General features: G+C 36.1%; 1 long non-coding RNA gene across 1 annotated transcript in view; it reads right to left on the bottom strand.

Moving 5' to 3' along the window:
* Positions 1-15,822: 15,822 nt before the first annotated feature.
* Positions 15,823-19,767, bottom strand: part of LOC127938340 (uncharacterized) — a 51,255-nt gene continuing 47,310 nt past the window's right edge. The window contains exon 2 of the long non-coding RNA XR_008148678.1: positions 15,823-17,566. This is a non-coding gene — a long non-coding RNA (uncharacterized LOC127938340). The remainder of the gene's footprint in view (positions 17,567-19,767) is intronic.

The following is a 19,767-nucleotide window of genomic DNA, read 5'->3' on the forward strand; positions in this document are numbered from 1 at the left end:
GCTTAGGCCTTAACCTTTTTCTGACAGTTTTAGGGATTTTTAAAAATCCTAAAAAAACCTTATTTGTGCTGCAAATAATAATTTCAAACTCATTTGATACTGACCTATGACATCCTGTGACATTATATTTATTTTAATTTACATAATCTCATGGATGTAACAGTAAATCTGTTCAGCTCACAGATCAATACTAAGCTGTAATGCAAGCAGAACTTTCACAAATGCTTATGAGTCATTTAAGGATTTGATAACACTGTAAAATAATGTCTAATTTGTTAACATTAGCAAATTCATTGATAACACTTTATAATAACTGCACTCATTATTAAATAGTCAGTTCATGCTTTATAAAGCCTTGTCCCAATATCAATAGTCAGTAGTAAGCAGTTTATAAATACAGCTATAAATAGCTTGTCCTTGGTTTATAAGCACATTTATTAAAAATGAGAGTAAGTTATCTTCCTATGAAAAATAAAAGATAAAAATAAACAAACAACAACACAGATTGATACAGAACTCAGAAATTTTATTGTGGATTTATGATAAAGCCTGCAAATGAATTCATACTCCTACTCATACTACTCCATACTCCTTTTTCAACATTATGCCTATATACTGAGATGTTAAATTGTGAATGGGTTTAGGATAGCTTAAATGGTGTTGCCATAGAGATTTATTAAAGTAACATAAAAAAAATACAATAGTTATTTTACTATATCTTTACAATTTTTCATTCTAAATCTTCATAATTTTTTATATAAGTAGAAGTCCTCATTTGAAGGAAGCACAGTAAGTTTCATAGCTTTATCACTTTCAAGAGCCAGCCTAAAATTAAAACTATCATAACTTATAAATCAAGCTTGCAATTCTTAGTACCTATAATGGCCACCAGAGGGAGCTATAGGATTACTTTTAAATAATTATTGTAGAAACGAGTATGATTTAAATCATTTATAGAAATCTTTAAAAAAAAAAATGAATTGTATATATTTTACTGATAAAATGACCCTCACTTAATTAGAATAACAAGCTGAAGTATTTTGAACTGTATATTAAGAATAATTCTTTATAGGCTTTATGGACAGATAACGTTTTGAGTGACTCTTGAAGGTTCAGCACCACATCCTCTTTTACCACTGTTTAAAGAATTAATCTTACAGAATAGGTGTGAATGAATTTTGGATAGCTTGAATGGTTTTGCCGTGATGATTTTTTGAAATAATAGTAAAAAAGGAACCAGTAAATGTCTTTTTATTTTTTTAAAGTGCAGCTTCTAAACACTTTAAAAAAAAAAATGTACACATAGAAGACCAGTCATTCTGAGGCATATTTCCTCAGAATGACTGGTCTCATGACCATAGTTTCATGACTATACAACACTGTATGGATGATAGAAAATTAAAAAAAACTATCATACATCTGATGTCACTCAGTCCCACTGTCACTGTGGGTAATGTGTGTGTGTGTGTGTGTGTGTGTGTGTGTGTGTGTGTGTGTGTGTGTGTGTGTGTGTTAAGTGAATTAGGTGTGAAACTATCAGGGTGCATTTAGTCTCCAGCGCCAACATTTTACAGAACTGCCACTTTCCTGGAGTCTCCAGAATTACTCGGTGTCAGGCTCTGAGAGACTTAAGATTCCAAAAAATGATTTAATTAGAATACCATGAAGTATTGTGAAATACTATATATTAAGTCTTTATATATAGGCTTTATGAACAGATTAGAGTGACTCGTGAAGGACCAGCACCACCTCCTCTTGTTCGATGGTTTGAGGAATATATCTTCCAGAATCCAGGATTAAGATTTAGGAGCTCATTTTTATTCCACCTCCTTTCCTGAAAAGTCTGTCTTGCAGAATTGACTAAAAATTAATCTTCACATTAATTACTAATTATTTTGCAATTCTTTTTGTCAGTTCTTCTTGACCTGCTTTTTTCTTCTTCTTTTCTGACCTCATGACCCAGTCAGTATTTTTTGTACAATGGTCAAGTCTTAACTTATCCATTTCTGTATTGCATTTGTGTTTGATATTTCTCATGGGTATTTCATAATTTTCGACCTTACAGTTTGAGTTAAAAGTCTATTTTAGCGCATTTCATCTGTAAAAGAAAACATGCCTAATAATTCTGCACACATGAATATAAGGAGTTTTTCTCTTCCAGCTTTCCTGGACTATTGTATAGCACTCATAAATGATTAAATAAAAAATAATGGTAGTTATTAAGATTTATATGGTTAGGAATTGGTAAAATGTGCTTGGAAAAAAATCACAATAAAACAATGTTTTAATGTTTAAGTTTGGAATATTAACTGACGTGAATGAATGCTATATAAATATTGTTCATGTTAACATAATGTTTATGAATGGAATCTTATTGTAAAGTGTTACTAAAGTTATACATATATATTGTTCTGTGAATGTGATTTTAAAGTCTAGATGATTCGGATTAACCCTTTAACTGCCATATCCTTTAAAACCTCACTGCCAGAGGGATATTGTGAATGCATGTGCCCGCTGGACACAGTTTACCTGATGCCACCGGAGTGGCGATGGCACTGGTGGCTTGAGCCCGCCATCGCTGCTTGCAGCTATATTTTTTTATTATTATTATTATTATTATTATTTTTTTCTAACGTTACGGGGGCTTTTGGGGTCCTTAACATGCTCGAAAACTCTTGAAAATTGGCACACAGATTGGAACCTGCGGCCATTAGGGTCGGGCAGAGACTGATACACGGGCGTGGCACAGGGGCTCTACAGCGCCCCCTGGAATACTGAGGGCCATATATCATACATACTTGCACGTAGACACATGAAACTCGGTACACATGTAGATCTCATTAAACCAAACAACTTTCGTACTGCATGTCATAGGCTCCGCCCAACAGGAAGTTGGCTATTTAGGGTTTATTATTCATATTTTTGGTCAAAGTTGTGGGGGCTTTTGGGGTCCCTAACATACTCAAAAACTCTTGAAAATTTGCACACACTTTGGAATCTGTGCCCTTAAGGAGCCTGCAGAGGCTGGGACCCGGGCGTGGCACAGGGGCTCTACGGCGCCCCCTGGAACACAGTCATAAATGTTGATGTATAGCTCACACATACTTGCACATATTCATATGAAACTCAGTACACATATAGATCTCATTGTGCCGAACAATTTTCGTATTGCATGTCATAGGCTCCGCCCAACAGGAAGTCAGCTATTTAGAGTTATGTAAAAAGCGCATGCTCTGGAATTTGATATACTTGTTATAGGTTTTTTACTCGTTTACCACCAAACTCGGTCAACATGATATCAAGACATTGGGGATGAAAAATTGCCAGGGGATTTTTGATATCTCGAACGGTTTGCTCGTGGCGAGGCGTTGAAATTATGGCGAGAATTGAGAAACAGGAAGTGTCTAATACCATCCACATACATTTCCTGATTTCAATCAAACTTCATCAGATTATTCATTGTATGATGTCGATCACATATATGTGACTATTAGGAGTCAGAGTTATAGCGCCACCAACTGGCAGCAGGAAGTGTGTCATTTTCAAAATGCTTTGAATTCAGCATCTTATTTTTATTCGATTTGCTTCAAACTTCATCAGAATGATGTTAAAACACAGCCGATATGAATCTGCTGGGGGAAATTGGATATCTAAAAATATTGTTGCCGTGGCAACATGTCAAACTGGAATACTTCTCAGGTGATTTTGAGGCAAATAACATGCTTAGAATTTCATCAAACTCAGAACACATATCAGTATTTATGATAACTAGACACTGGCAAAAGTTCATAAGAGGGCGTGGAAGAGGCACTCTATAGCGCCACCTTTTGTCAAAAGTGGGGGGGTTAGTTTTAGCTACAGACACCAAACTCAGTACAAAAATTGTTCTTATCAAGACGGACAACTTTCTAATTCACAGTCATCAGCTACGACCAACAGGAAGTCGGCTATTTTGATTTGAATGTGGATTGTTTTTTACATTTAGCCGTGAATTAATGCATACTGCTCAGAGGAGAGTAACACTATACACACCAAACTTTGTCTACATGTTGAAAAAACATTGAGGAACTTAAATTGTGAATGGATTTTGGATAGCTTGGATGGTTTTGTCGTGGTGATTTTTTTAAATGACAGTAAAGATGGAATTATAAATTTTCCTGCATTTTTAAATTCCAAACACTTCAAAACCTTTTTTCATACAGAAAAAAAAAGTTATTCTGAGTAAATATGCATAGTTTCATGACTTTACAACACTGTATGGATAACAGAAAATTAAAAAACTGTCAGACATCTCATATCACTCTGTCCATCTGTTTGAGTGTGTGTGCTTAGACTTCCATTGTCTGAGAGAAATAGCGCCCCTACAGGTGCAGTTACCGGACTTAAAAAGGGAGGAGACTGTCTTTTGGTTTCACTTTTAAATCGGTTAAAATACAAATAAATACTTGGATTTAATTCACACTGACAAGCTAAACCAACATATATGATTATTATTAGGTCAGGGCTTAATAATTGATGTGTGGTCAGTGATACGTGAGAAACACCAGAGATGAATCACGCTCTGAGCAGGAGCGTGTGGAATGATGAGCTCAGAAAAAACGAGTTTATTCTTGTTTTATAGCTATTAAAAATAAAGTATTGCAGCGATATCACACAATTCACCAATTAGAACACACCAAGAGCTAAATTCAGATGTTTTTGAACTGTTTGTGTGAAAATGAAATATTCGCGGCTGCCTGTCTGAAATCACTGCCTCCGATCAGCGCGCACAGTGTCACAAGTTCAAAACTAACGAATTTATTCTTGTTTAAGAGCTTTTTTAAATAACTTATTGCCATAAATGCACACAATACATCCATTATAACACAACACGAGCTAAATGCAGGTGTTTGTGACCCGTTTAAGTGTGCAAGACTATTTGAAAGCGCGACTGGCAGAATAACATATATCTCTCGAGCTGCAGGATTCTGCCTTTCGTCGTAAGAACGAACACATCACGGACAAGATTATTTCAAAATACATAATAGCTTGGCTAATATAAACGAAAACAGCCACGTGAACATAAACTGTTGAGAAATAAATCTGAAGTGGATCTACTGGATTTTAATATTAAGTGACCGCATATACCAGCTGCTTCTGTCTTCAATTTTAATCTATATAAAAAATTAAACTCATTAATCTTGGCTGCTTTTTTAATGTGTGTAGGTATTTATTTATTATTTTGCTCTAACAAGACTTAATCTATATTTAATTAAATCAATTACATTTTATTTTACATTTGATTTGTCCATTTCTGCATCTAAACGCCTAAAAACCTAAAACATGCTCTATTATATTATTGTTAGCAATTTCTTTATCGTCCAATTTATCTGGTGTACACACTTATATTTTCATAATAAACTTGTTTGTTAGATTATACACAGTTATAGTGGTCTATAATAAATATTAACAGGTTTTATTCAAGCTGTTTAGAATGATTGCGTAGGCTAATTTTTTTAAATGTAAATAAAAAAATAAATAAAAATAAATAAAAAACATTGGAAAAGAATAACTGTTGTACATTTTTATACATTTTGTATAATTTCATAGTTTATGCATTATAGTTATAAAAACAAATAAATTTAGCCACTCACATAGAAATCTTAGGCCTTATCCTTTTCTGACAGTTTTAAGGATTTTTAAAAATCCTAAAAAACCTTATTTGTGCTGCAAATAATAATTTCAAATTAATTTGATACTGACCTCTGACATCCTGTGACATGATATTTATTTGAATTTACATAATCTCATGGATGTTACAGTAAATCTGTTCAGCTCACAGATCAAGACTAAGCTGTAATGCAAGCAGAACTTTCACAAATACTTGTAGGTCAATAAAATCATTACAAAACACTTACAAATCATTGAAAGGATTTAATAACACTGTAAAATAATGTCTATTTTGTTAACATTAGCAAATGCATTGATAACACTTTATAATAACTGCACTCATTAGTAAATAGTCAGTTCATGCTTCATAAAGCCTTGTCCCAATATTAATAGTCAGTAGTAAGCAGTTTATAAATACAGCTATAAATAGCTTGTTCTTGGTTTATAAGCACATTTATTAAAAAGGAGAGTAAAGGGTCAGTTATCTTCCTATGAAAAATAAAAATAAACAAACAACAACACAGATTGATACAGAACTCAGAAATGTTACTGTGGATTTATGATAAAATCAGCCTGTAAATGAATTCATTCTCCTCTAAGAAGACATAAGTAGTTCACACCAAACTGTTTTAACATGAAGCCATATACTGAAGATGTTAAATTTCGAAAGGGTTTAGGATACCTTAAATGGTGTGGCCATAGCGCTTTATTAAAGTAACATAAAAAAATACAATAGTTATTTTACTATATCTTTAACATTTTTAATTCCAACTCTTCATAATTTTTTATATACGTAGAAGTCATCATTTGAAGGAAGCACAGTAAGTTTCATAGCTTTATCATTTTCAAGAGCCAGCATAAAATTAAAACTATCATAACATATAAATCAAGCTTGCAATTCTTAGTACCAATAATGGCCACCAGATGGAGCTATAGGATCACTTTTAAATAATTATTGTAGAAACAAGTATGATTTAAATCATTTATAGAAATCTTTCAAAGAAAAATAATATGAATTTTATGTATTTTACTGATAAAATGACCCTCACTTTATTAGAATAACAAGCTGAAGTATTGTGAACTGTATTTTAAGAATAATTCTTTATAGGCTTAGGGACAGATATGTTTTGAGTGACTCTTGAAGGATCAGCACCACATCCTCTTTTACCACTGTTTAAAGAATGTATCTTACAGTACAGGTGCGGATGAATTTTGAATGGCTTGAATGGTTTTGTCGTGGTGATTTTTTGAAATAACAGTAAAAAAGTAACCAGTAAATGTGTTTTATTGTTTTAAAGTGCAGCTTCTAAACACTTAAAAAAATTGTACACATAGAAGACAAGTCATTCTGAGGAAATATGCATAGTTTCATGACTTTACAACATTATATGGATGATAGAAAATTAAAAAAAACTATCATACATCTGATGTCACTCTGTCCCTCTGTCACTGTGGGTAATGTGTGTGTGTGTGTGTGTGTTAAGTGAATTAGGTGTGAAACTATCAGGGTGCATTTAGTCTCCAGCGCCAACATTTTACAGAACTGCCACTTTCCTGGAGTCTCAGAATTACAATGTGTCAGGTTCTGAGAGATCTAAGATTCCAAAAAATGATTTAATTAGAATACCATGAAGTATTGTGAAATACTATATATTAAGACTTTATATATATGCTTTATGAACAGATTAGAGTGACTCGTGAAGGACCAGCACCACCTCCTCTTGTCCGATGGTTTGAGGAATATATCTTCCAGAATCCGGGATTAAGATTTAGGAGCTCATTTTTATTCCACCTCCTTTCCTGAAAGTCTGTCTTGCAGAATTGACTAAAAATTAATCTTCACATTAATTCCTAATTATTTTGCAATTCTTTTTGTCAGTTCTTCTTGACCTGTTTTTTTTTTCTTCTTCTTTTCTGACCTCATGACCCAGTCAGCATTTTTGTACAATGGTCAAGTCTTAACTTATCCATTTCTGTATTGCATTTGTGTTTGATATTTCTCATGGGTATTTCATAATTTTCGACTTTGAGTTAAAATAGTTTGAGTTAAATCTCTTTTTTAGTGCATTTCATCTGTAAAAGAAAACATGCCTAATAATTCTGCACATGAAAATAAGGAGTTTTTCTCTTCCAGCTTTCCTGGACTATTGTATAACACTCATAAATGATTAAATAAAAAATAATGGTAGTTATTAAGATTGATATGGTTTGGAATTGGTAAAATGTGCTTGGAAAAAAATCACAAAACAATGTTTTAATGTTTAAGTTTGGAATATTAACTGACATGAATGAATGCTATATAAATATTGTTCATGTTAACATAATGTTTATAAATGAAATCTTATTGTAAAGTGTTACTAAAAATATATATATATATATATATATATATATATATATATTGTTCTGTGAATGTGATTTTAAAGTCTAGATGATTCGGATTAACCCTTTAACTGTCATATCCTTTAAAACCTCACTGCCAGAGGGATATTGTGAATGCATGTGCCCGCTGGGCACAGTTTACCTGATGCCACCGGGGGGGCGATGGCATTGGTGGCTTGAGCCCGCCATCGCTGCTTGCAGCTATATTTATTTTTATTTTTTATGAACCTTCTGGGGGGTTTTGGGGGCCTTAACATACTCAAAAACTCTTGAAAATTGGCACACACATTGGAACCTGCGGCCATCAGGACGCCACAGAGGCTGGGACCCGGGCGTGGCACAGGGGCTCTACAGCGCCCCCTGGAACACAGTCAGAAACCTTGAACCATAGCTCACACACACTTGCATGTATTTATATGAAACTCAGTACACTTATAGATCTCATTGAGCTGAACAACTTTTGCGCTCTATGTCATAGGCTCCGCCCAACAGGAAGTCAGCTATTCAGGGCTGTTTAAAAAAAGCATGCTCTGGAATTTGAAATACTCCTCTGAGGACTTTCAACCGTTTGCTTCAAAACTCGGTGAACATGATCTCAAGACATTGGGGATGAAAAATTGCGAGGGGATTTTTGATAACTCGAACGGTTTGCCCGTGGCGTGGCGTTGAATTTAGGGCAAAAAATTAGAAACAGGAAATGCCTAATAACATCCACATACATTACCTGAGTTTGATCAAACTTCATCGGTTTGTTCGAAGTATGATACCGATCGTATATATGTGACTATTAAGAGTCAACGTTATAGCGCCACCAACTGGCAGCAGGAAATTGAGTCATTTTCAAAATGCTTTGAATTCAGCATCTTATTTTTACTCGATTTGCTTCAAACTTCATCAGAATAATGACAAAACATGGCCGATGTAAACCTGTTGTGGGAATATTGATATCTTATATATTGTTGCCATGGCAACGTGTCAAACTTGAATATTCTGTTATGGTGATTTTGAGACAGATAACAACCTCAGATTTACATGAAACTCAAAACACATATCAGTATTATTGACAGCTAGACAATGGAAAAAGCTTTTACAAGGGCGTGGAAGAGGCACTCTATAGCGCCACCTTTTGTCAAAAGTGGGGGGAGTTAGTTTTAGCTACAGACACCAAACTCGGTACGTATATTGTTCTTATCAAGACGGACAACTTTCTAATTCACAGTTATTAGCTACGACCAACAGGAAGTCGGCTATTTTGATTTGAATATGGATTTTTGGAAAAAAAATTAGCTGTGATTTAATCCATACTCCTCAGAGGAAAAGTTCACTATACTCACCAAACTTTATCTACATATTGCAAAAACATTGAGGAACTTAAATTGCAAACGGATTTTGGTTAGCTTGAACGGTTTTGTCGTGGTGATTTTTTGAAATGACAGTCAAAAAAGGAATCATTAACTGTCTTGTATTTTTAAATTGCAGCTTCCAAACACTTAAAAGCATTTTCTCATACAGAGATCAAATTATTCTGAGGAAATATGCATAGTTTCATGACTTTACGACACTGTATGATTAAAAGAAAATTAAAAAACTGTCAGACATCTCATCTCACTCTGTCCCTCTGTTTGAGGAATGTATGTGTGCTGACTGAGTGTGTGTGTGAGTGTGAGTGGGGGATGGGCATGAGCTGAGTGGCAGACAGACAGGGAGAGAGAGAGGGACTTAAACATCTCTTTAATCACCAGAAAAAAATATATTATTTTAAATTGTTTTTTTGTTGTTGTTGTTGTTGCTAATTGTGCTGTTTTCATTACAGCTTAAGAAATCTCTTAGGCCTTATCCTTTTCTGACAGTTTCAGTGATTAAAAAAAATTCTAAAAATACTTATTTGTGCTGCAAATAATAATTTCGGTCCCACTTTATATTAGGTGGCCTTAATTACTATGTACTTACATAAAAAAATAAGTACAATGTACTTATTGTGTTCATATTGTATTGTAAAAAACTTTTGCTGCTATTGAGGTGGGATAGGGGTAAGGTTAGGGAGAGGGTTGGAGGTATGGGTAAGTTTAAGGGTGGGTTAAGGTGTAAAGTATGGGTCAACAGTGTATTTATAAATGCAATTACAGAAATTAAATACAGATGTAATTACATGTAGTTTTTTTAAAAAATATATAAGTACAATGTAAAAACATGTATGTACACAATAAGTACATTGTACTAAATTATTAATTAAAATGTAAGTACATAGTAGTTAAGGCCACTTAATATAAAGTGGGTCCATAATTTCAAACTCATTTGATACTGACCTCTGACACCCTGTGATTGACATTAATCTGAATTTATATAATCTCATGGATGTAACAGTAAAACTGTTCAGCTCACAGATGACGACCAAGCTGTGATGCAAAGCAGAACTATTTCACAAATGCTTATAGGTCAATCAATTTATAACAAAACACTTTTAATTACTTAACGATTTGGTAAAAAAATTAAAATAATGTCTCATTTTTAACATTAGTAAATGCATTGGTAGATACCTACAAAATACCTACCACAAAGTCTCTTGGTAGGAAATCCGAATCCCAACAGGAAGTCGGTTATTTAGAATTTTCTCTGCAAAATTGGCGTTGTTTTTGCCATTTTCTGGGGATGTACTTTAACAAACTCCTCCTGGAGATTTATTCAGATCACCACCAAACTTGGTCAGTTAAATCTAAAGGCCTTTGCGATGTTAAATTGCGAAGATCTTGAGGTTTCGTTAAAGGGCATGTCCATGGTGACCTGACAGATTTCGATGTTTCGCCATGAAAAAGGAAGTTGCTGTAACTCAGACATACAATGTCCAGTCTGCCCCAAACTTCACATGTTAGATAAGACTTCTGCCCTTAACAGAGCTACATGCCCATATTCAGTTATAGTCATAGCGCCACCTGCTGGCAACAGGAAGTGACATGTTTTACGCTGCGACAAACTACTCCTAGAAATCTTTTGACATTAATGTATTTTTTGTGGTCAGTCTAATCTTAAGGCCTGAGCAATGTTAAATTGTGGAGATCTTGAGTTTTTGTTAAAGGGCGTGTCCATGGCGCCATGACAAAATTTGACGTCTCGCCACAGCAAGAGAAGTTGTTGTAACTGAGGCATAAAATGTTCAATCTTCCCCAAACTTCACATGTTCGATAAGAGTCCTGCCCTGAACACATCTGAAGGCCAATATTCCATTATAATTATAGCGCCACCTGCTGGCAACAGGAAGATTGGCACATATATTGAATAAACATTTATAAATTCTACTTATATTTATGAGTTTAAACGCATATTTCTCACCGTTCACCTATTTACTAAAGTCACTCGCTGCCGGTGAGCCCGGGTGCGAGGGCCCGTTCATCGCTGCTTGCAGCTTTAATTAGGGCCCGAGCACCGATGGTGTGAGGACCCTCTTGGAATTGCTCCGTTTATTATTATTAGGGCCCGAGCACCGATGGTGTGAGGACCCTCTTGGAATTGCTCCGTTTATTATTATTATTATTATTATTATTATTATTATTATTATTCTCCAAAATGAATCGCATTTTTGAGGGCCTAAACATGCTCGAAAAGTCATGAAACTTTGCACACACCTCAGAACTGGCGAAAATTTACGTCTGATATGGGTTTCAGAAGTGGGTGTGGCAAAATGGCTCAACAGCGCCACCTATACACGTTCAGCGGTGTGCGCCTCGAGCTACGTTTCATGTACATGTATGAAAATCGGTATACACATGTAACTCTCCAATACCTACAAAAAAGTCTCTTGGAGCAAAATCCGAAACCCAACAGGAAGTCGGTTATTACTAATATTATGAGCAAATTTTGTGTCATTTTTGTCATTTCCATGCGTTGTATTTTAACGAACTCCTCCTAGAGATTCATTCAGATCAACACCAAATTTGGTATGCCTAATCTGAAGGCCTTTGCGATGTTAAATTGCGAAGCTTTTGAGTTTTCGTTAATGGGCGTGTCCGTGGCGGCCTGGCGAATTTCGATGATTCGCCATGAAACAGGAAGTTGCTATAACTCAGACATACAATGACCAATCTGCCCCAAACTTCACATGTTTGATGAGACTCCTGACCTGAACAGATTGACATGCCCATATTCAGTTATAGTCATAGCGCCACCTATTGGCAACAGGAAGTGACATATTTTACACTGCGATGAACTACTCCTAGAAATTTTATGACATCAATGTATTTTTTGTGGTCAGTCTAATCTAAAGCCCTGGGCGATGTTAAGTTGTGAAGATCTTGAGTTTTCGTTAAAAGGCGTGTCCATGGCGCCGTCACGAAGTTCGATGTCTCGCCATGGGAATAAAAGATGTTATAACTCAGGCATAAAATGTCCGATCTTCCCCAAACTTCACATGTGTGATAAGAGTCCTGGCCTGAACACATCTGAAGGCCAAAATTCCATCAGGTGTGGCAAAATGGCTCGATAGCGCCACCTATACACTTTCAACAGAGTGCGCCTCGAGCTATGTTTCACGTACATGTACAAAAATCGGTATACACATGTAACACACCAATACCTACAAAAAAGTATCTTGGTACGAAATCCGAATCCCAACAGGAAGTCGGTTATTTAGAATTTTCTCTGCAATATTGGCGTTGTTTTTGCCATTTTCAGGGGTTGTACTTTAACGAACTCCTCCTAGAGATTTATTCAGATACACAAAACCTGGTCAGTGTAATCTTAAGCCCTTTGCGATGTTAAATTGCGAAGTTCTTTAGATTTCGTTAAAGGGCATGTCCATGGTGGCCTGACAAATTTCGATGTTTCGCCATGAAAAAGGAAGTTGCTGTAACTCAGGCATACAGTGTCCAATCTGCCCCAAACTTCACGTTAGATAAAACTTCTGCCCTTAACAGATCTACATGCCCACATTCAGTTATAGTCATAGCGCCACCTATTGGCAACAGGAAGTGACATGTTTTACGCTGCGACAAACTACTCCTATAATTTTTTTTAGATTAACATATATGTTGTGGTCAGTCTAATCTAAAGGCCTGTGCAATGTTAACTTTTGGAGATCCTGAGTTTTTGTTAAAGGGCGTTTCCATGGCGCCATGACAAAATTTGATGTCTTGCCACAGCAAGAGAAGTTGTTGTAACTCAAGCATAAAATGTTCAATCTTCCCCAAACTTCACATGTTCGATAAGAGTCCTGGCCTGAACACATCTGAAGGCCAATATTCCATTATAATAATAGCGCCACCTGCTGGCAACGGTAAGATTTGCACATATATGGGATATACTTTGATATATTCCACTTATATTTAGGACATTAAATGCATATTTATCAACGTTCACCTTTTTACTAAAGCAACACGATGGCGGTGAGCCCGGGTGCGAGGGCCCGTTCATCGCTGCTTGCAGCTTTAATTATTAGGGCCCGAGCACCGATGGTGTGAGGACCCTATTGTATCTGCTCTGTTTATTATTATTAGGGCTCAAGCCTGGAGGGCGAGAGCCCTATTGTTTTCCTTAGGATTATTTTTAGGGCTCAAGCCTGGAGGGCGAGAGCCCTATTGTTTTCCTTAGGATTATTTGTTATTATTATTATTATTATTATTTTTCTTCAAGGTTTCGGGGGCTTTTGGGGCCCTTAACATGCTCAAAAACTCTTGAAAATTGCCACACACCTTGGAACCTGCGGCCATTAGGACCGGGCAGAGTCTGATACACGGGCGTGGCACAGAGGCTCTACAGCGCCCCCTGTAGTACTGAGGGCCATATATCATGCATACTTGCACGTATACATATGAAACTTGGTACATATATATAACTCATCAAACCAAACAACTTTCACACTGCATGTCATAAGCTCCGCCCAACAGGAAGTTGGCTATTTAGGGTTTTATGAAAAACACATGCTCTGGAATTTGATATACTCCTCTGAGGAACTCCACCCGTTCACCACCAAACTCGGTGAACACGATCTCAAGACATTGGGGATGCTAAATTGCGAAGAGATTTTTGATATCTCGAACGGTTTGCCCGTGGCGAGGCATTGAAATTATGGCGAGAAATGAGAAACAGGAAATGTCTAATAACATCCACATACATTTCCTGAATTTGATCAAACTTAATTGGTTTGTTCATTGTATGATACCGATCATATATATGTGACTATTAGGAGTCAAAGTTATAGCGCCACCAACTGGCAGCAGGAAGTGAATCATTTTCAAAACGCTTTGAATTCAGCATCTTATTTTTACTTGATTTGCTTCAAACTTCATCAGAATAATGACAAAACACGGCCGAAGAAAATCTGTTGTGGGGATATTTATATCTAATATAGTGTTGCTATGGCAACGTGTCAAACTTGAATGTTCTGTTCTGGTGATTTTTAGGCAGATAACTAGCTCAGATTTACATGAAACTCAAAACACATATCAGTATTAGTGATAGCTAGACAATGGCAAAAGCTTTTAAAAGGGCGTGAAGGAGGCACTCTATAGCGCCACCTTTTGTCAAAAGTGGGGGGGTTAGTTTTAGCTACAGACACCAAACTTGGTACATAAATTGTTCTTTTCAAGACGGACAACTTTCTAATTCACAGTCATCAGCTACGACCAACAGGAAGTCGGCTATTTTGATTTGAATGTGTATTTTTGAGATTTTACAGTTGTGAATTAATGCATACTCCTCACAGGGGAAGTACACTATACACACCAAACTTTGTCAACATGAAGAAAAAACATGGAGGAACTTAAATTGCGAACGGATTTTGGTTAGCTTGAACGGTTTTGTCGTGGTGATTTTTTGAAATGACAGTAAAAAGGGAAACATTAATTGTCTTGTATGTTTAAATTGCAGCTTCCAAACACTTCAAAGCATTTTTTCATACAAAGATCAAATCATTCTGAGGAAATATGCATAGTTTCACGACTTTACAACACTGTATGGATAACAGAAAATTAAAAAACTGTCAGACTTCTCAACTGACATGATCTCACTCTGGCCACTCTGTCTGTGTGAGGAAAGGGAGGGGGAGAGGAAGGGGGAGTGTGAGGGGGTTGGTGACTGTGAATGTTTGGTGACTGACAGTGTGTGTGGATTGTAGGGAGGGGCTGTCTGGCAGAGAGAGAGAGAGAGAGAGAGAGAGAGAGAGAGAGAGAGAGACCTAATCATCCCTTTAATAATCAGGAAAAAAAAAATCTGTATTTTAAATTGTTATTGTTTTTGTTGTTGCTAATGGTGGTGTTTTTTCCTTTCATTACAGGTTAAGAAATCTCTTAGGCCTTATCCTTTTCTGACAGTTTTAGGGATTTAAAAACATCCTAAGAATCCTTATTTGTGCTGCAAATAATAATTTCAAACTCATTTGATACTGACCTATGACAACCTGTGACGTGACATGACATTTATTAATCTCATGGATGTAACAGTAAAACTCTTCAACTGACAGATAAAGCTGCAATGCAAGCAAAACTATTTCACAAATGCTTATAGGTCATTAAAATCATTACAAAACACTAATAAATTATTTAAGGATTTGGTAACACTGTAAAATAATGTCTAATTTGTTAACATTAGTAAATGCATTGGTAACACTTTATAATAACTGCACTCATTAGCTAAGCATTAGTAAATAGTTCATGATTATAAAGCCTTTTCCCTTAATAATAGTCATTATTAAGCAGTAATACATCTATAAATAAATTGTTCTTGGTTTAAAAGCACATATATTACAAAATAGATTAAAGTCTCAGTTGTCTTATAAAATAAATGAATAAACACAACCCAGCTTGATTCAGAATTCAGAAATATTTATTTCAAGATGCAATAAAAGGAAACTGTACACTTGAATAGCTTTTGAGCGATTCTTGAAGGATTAGCATCACCTTCTCTTGTACGATGGTTTGAGGAATATATCTTCCAGATAGTACTGCCGCTCCCTATATGCAGAGTATGCAGTCTTCGTAGGGCACCAACTCCCAGAGGGGGCACCATCCCAGTTGCTCAAAAAAAAAAAAAAAAAACATGCGCCATTCTCCAATATGTGCTTGCGACCGCTCACACCTCATGTTTGCGGCTGAATGTTCGTAATTGATGGATAGACATCTATGCCTGGGTATAGCACATCAGCAATCCGGCACAGAGAAAAAAAACTAAAGAAAAAAAAAACAGGCATAAAGTTGTCTTGACATTGGACATTCGAGAGTCTCAAATTTAGGGCCGGTCTCTAAAGTTACATGTGATATTGTTATACACTTTTCTAACGTCAGTAGCATTTGAAGAGAAAGACTTGCAGTCACAAAACAATTGTAATGTGTTCATATAGGTGTCAGCTACAATGCACACCTTATAAATTTTTTATAAATATAAAAATAAAGTATTACTAAAGTTATATATATATATTGTTCTGTGTATGTGATTTCAAAGTCTAGATTGGTCAGATTAACCCTTTAACTGCCGCATCCCTTAAAACTTGATTGTCAGAGGGTTATTGTAAATGCTTATGCCCGCTGTGCACAGTTTTCCCGATGCCACCGGGGTGGCGTTGCACTGATGGCTTGAGCCCGACATTGCTGCTTGCAGCTATATTTATTATTATTATTCTTCTTCTCCAAAATGAATCGCATTTTTGAGGGCCTAAACATGCTCGAAAAGTCATGAAACTTTGCACACACCTCAGAACTGGCGAAAATTTACGTCTGATATGGGTTTCAGAAGTGGGTGTGGCAAAATGGCTCAACAGCGCCACCTATACACGTTCAACGGTGTGCGCCTCGAGCTATGTTTCATGTACATGTATGAAAATCGGTATACACATGTAACTCTCCAATACCTACAAAAAAGTCTCTTGGAGCAAAATCCGAAACCCAACAGGAAGTCGGTTATTACTAATATTATGAGCAAATTTTGTGTCATTTTTGTCATTTCCATGCGTTGTATTTTAACGAACTCCTCCTAGAGATTCATTCAGATCAACACCAAATTTGGTATGCCTAATCTGAAGGCCTTTGCGATGTTAAATTGCGAAGCTTTTGAGTTTTCGTTAATGGGCGTGTCCGTGGCGGCCTGGCGAATTTCGATGATTCGCCATGAAACAGGAAGTTGCTATAACTCAGACATACAATGACCAATCTGCCCCAAACTTCACATGTTTGAAGAGACTCCTGACCTGAACAGATTGACATGCCCATATTCAGTTATAGTCATAGCGCCACCTATTGGCAACAGGAAGTGACATATTTTACACTGCGATGAACTACTCCTAGAAATTTTATGACATCAATGTATTTTTTGTGGTCAGTCTAATCTAAAGCCCTGTGCGATGTTAAGTTGTGAAGATCTTGAGTTTTCATTAAAAGGCATGTCCATGGCGCCGTCACGAAGTTCGATGTCTCGCCATGGGAATAAAAGATGTTATAACTCAGGCATAAAATGTCCGATCTTCCCCAAACATCACATGTGTGATAAGAGTCCTGGCCTGAACACATCTGAAGACCAATATTCCATTAGGTGTGGCAAAATGGCTCTATAGCGCCACCTATACACTTTCAATGGAGTGCGCCTCGAGCTATGTTTCACGTACATGTACAAAAATTGGTACACACATGTAACACTCCAATACCTACAAAAAAGTCTCTTGGTACGAAATCCGGATCCCAACAGGAAGTCGGTTATTTTGAATTTTCCCTTCAAAATTGGTGTTGTTTTTGCCATTTTCAGGGGTTGTACTTTAACGAACTCCTCCTAGAGATTTATTCAGATCAACACCAAACTTGGTCAGTGTAATCTAAAGCCCTTTGCGATAATAAATTGCGAAGGACTTGAGGTTTCGTTAAAGGGCGGGTCCATGGCGGCCTGACAAATTTCGATGTTTCGCCATGAAAAAGGAAGTTGCTGTAACTCAGACATACAATGTCCAATCTTCCCCAAACTTCACATGTTGGATAAGACTCTTGACCTGAACAGATCTACATCCCAATATTCAGTTATAGTCATAGCGCCACCTATTGGCAACAGGAAGTTACATATTTTACACTGCGACAAACTACTCCTAGAAATTTTATGACATCAATGTCTTTTTTGTGGTCAGTCTACTCTAAAGACCTGTGTGATGTTTAGTTGTGAAGATCTTGAGTTTTTGTTAAAAGGTGTGTCCATGGCGCCGTGATGAAGTTCGATGTCTCGCCATGGGAATAAAAGATGTTATAACTCAGGCAGAAAATGTCCGATCTTGCCCAAACTTCACTTGTGTGTAAAGGGTCCTGGCCTAAACAGATCTGAAGGCCAATATTCCATCGAGTGTGGCAAAATGGCTCGATAGCGCCACCTATACAATTTCAACGGAGTGCGTATACACTTTAAACGGAGTGCTCCTCGAGCTATGTTTCACGTACATGTACAAAAATCGGTACACACATGTAACACACCAAAATCTACGAAAAAGTCTCTTGGTACGAAATCCGAATCCCAACAGGAAGTCGGTTATTTAGAATTTTCTCTGCAAAATTAGTGTTGTTTTGGCCATTTTCAGGGGTTGGACTTTAACGAACTCCTCCTAGAGATTTATTCAGATCAACACCAAACTTGGTCAGTGTAATCTAAAGCCTTTTGCGATCTTAAATTGCAAAGATCTTGAGGTTTCGTTAAAGGGCGTGTCCATGGCGGCCTGACAAATTTAATTCACACTGACAAGCTAAACCAACATATCTGATTATTACCGGTTCAGGGCTCATGGATAAATTATTTCTGGCCAGAGATACGTGAGAAATAGGAGAGATGAATCACCGCTGTGATCAGGAGCGTCTGGAGTAAAGAGCTCAGAAAAAAACGAATTTATTCCTGTTTTAAAGCTTTTAAAAATAAATTATTACAGCGATATCACACAATAAACCAATTAGAACACACCAAGAGCTAAATTCAGATGTTTTTGAACTGTTTGTGTGAAAATGAAATATTTGTGGCTGCCTATCTGAAATCACCACCTCCAATCAGCGCGTACAGTGTCGAGCTCAAAACAAACGAATTTATTCTTGTTTAAGAGCTTTTTTAAATAAAATATTACCACAAATGCACACAATAAACCCATTGTAACACAACAAGAGCTAAATGCAGGTGTTTGTGACCCATTTAAGTGTGCAAGACTATTTGAAAGCGCGACTGGCAGAATAACATATATCTCTCGAGCTGCAAGATTCTGCCTTTCGTCGTACGAACGAACACATAACGGACAAGATTATTTCAAAATACATAACAGCTTGGCGACTATAAACGAAAACAGCCACTTGACCATAAACTGTTGAGAAATATATCTGAAGTGGATCTACTGGATTTGAATATTAAGTGACCGCATATACCAGCTGCTTCTGTCTTCAATTTTAATCTATATAAAAAATGAAACTCATTCATCTTGGCTTCTTTTTTTAATGTGTGTACGTATTTATTTATTTATTATTTTGCTCTAACAAGAATTAATCTATATTTAATTAAATCAATTACATTTTATTTTACATTTGATTTGTCCATTTCTGCATCTAAACGCCTAAAAACCTAAAACATGCTCTATTATACTATTGTTAGCAATTTCTTTATCGTCCAATTTATCTGGTGTACATACTTTTATTTTCATAATAAACTTGTTTGTTAGATTATACAGTTACAGTGGTCTATAATAAATATTAACAGGTTTTATTCAAGCTGTTTAGAATGATTGCAGTAGGCAAATTTTTTGAAATGTAAATA

The sequence above is a fragment of the Carassius gibelio genome, chromosome A20 (assembly GCF_023724105.1).
Source record: "Carassius gibelio isolate Cgi1373 ecotype wild population from Czech Republic chromosome A20, carGib1.2-hapl.c, whole genome shotgun sequence".
In the NCBI taxonomy this organism is placed as follows: Eukaryota; Metazoa; Chordata; class Actinopteri; order Cypriniformes; family Cyprinidae; genus Carassius; species Carassius gibelio.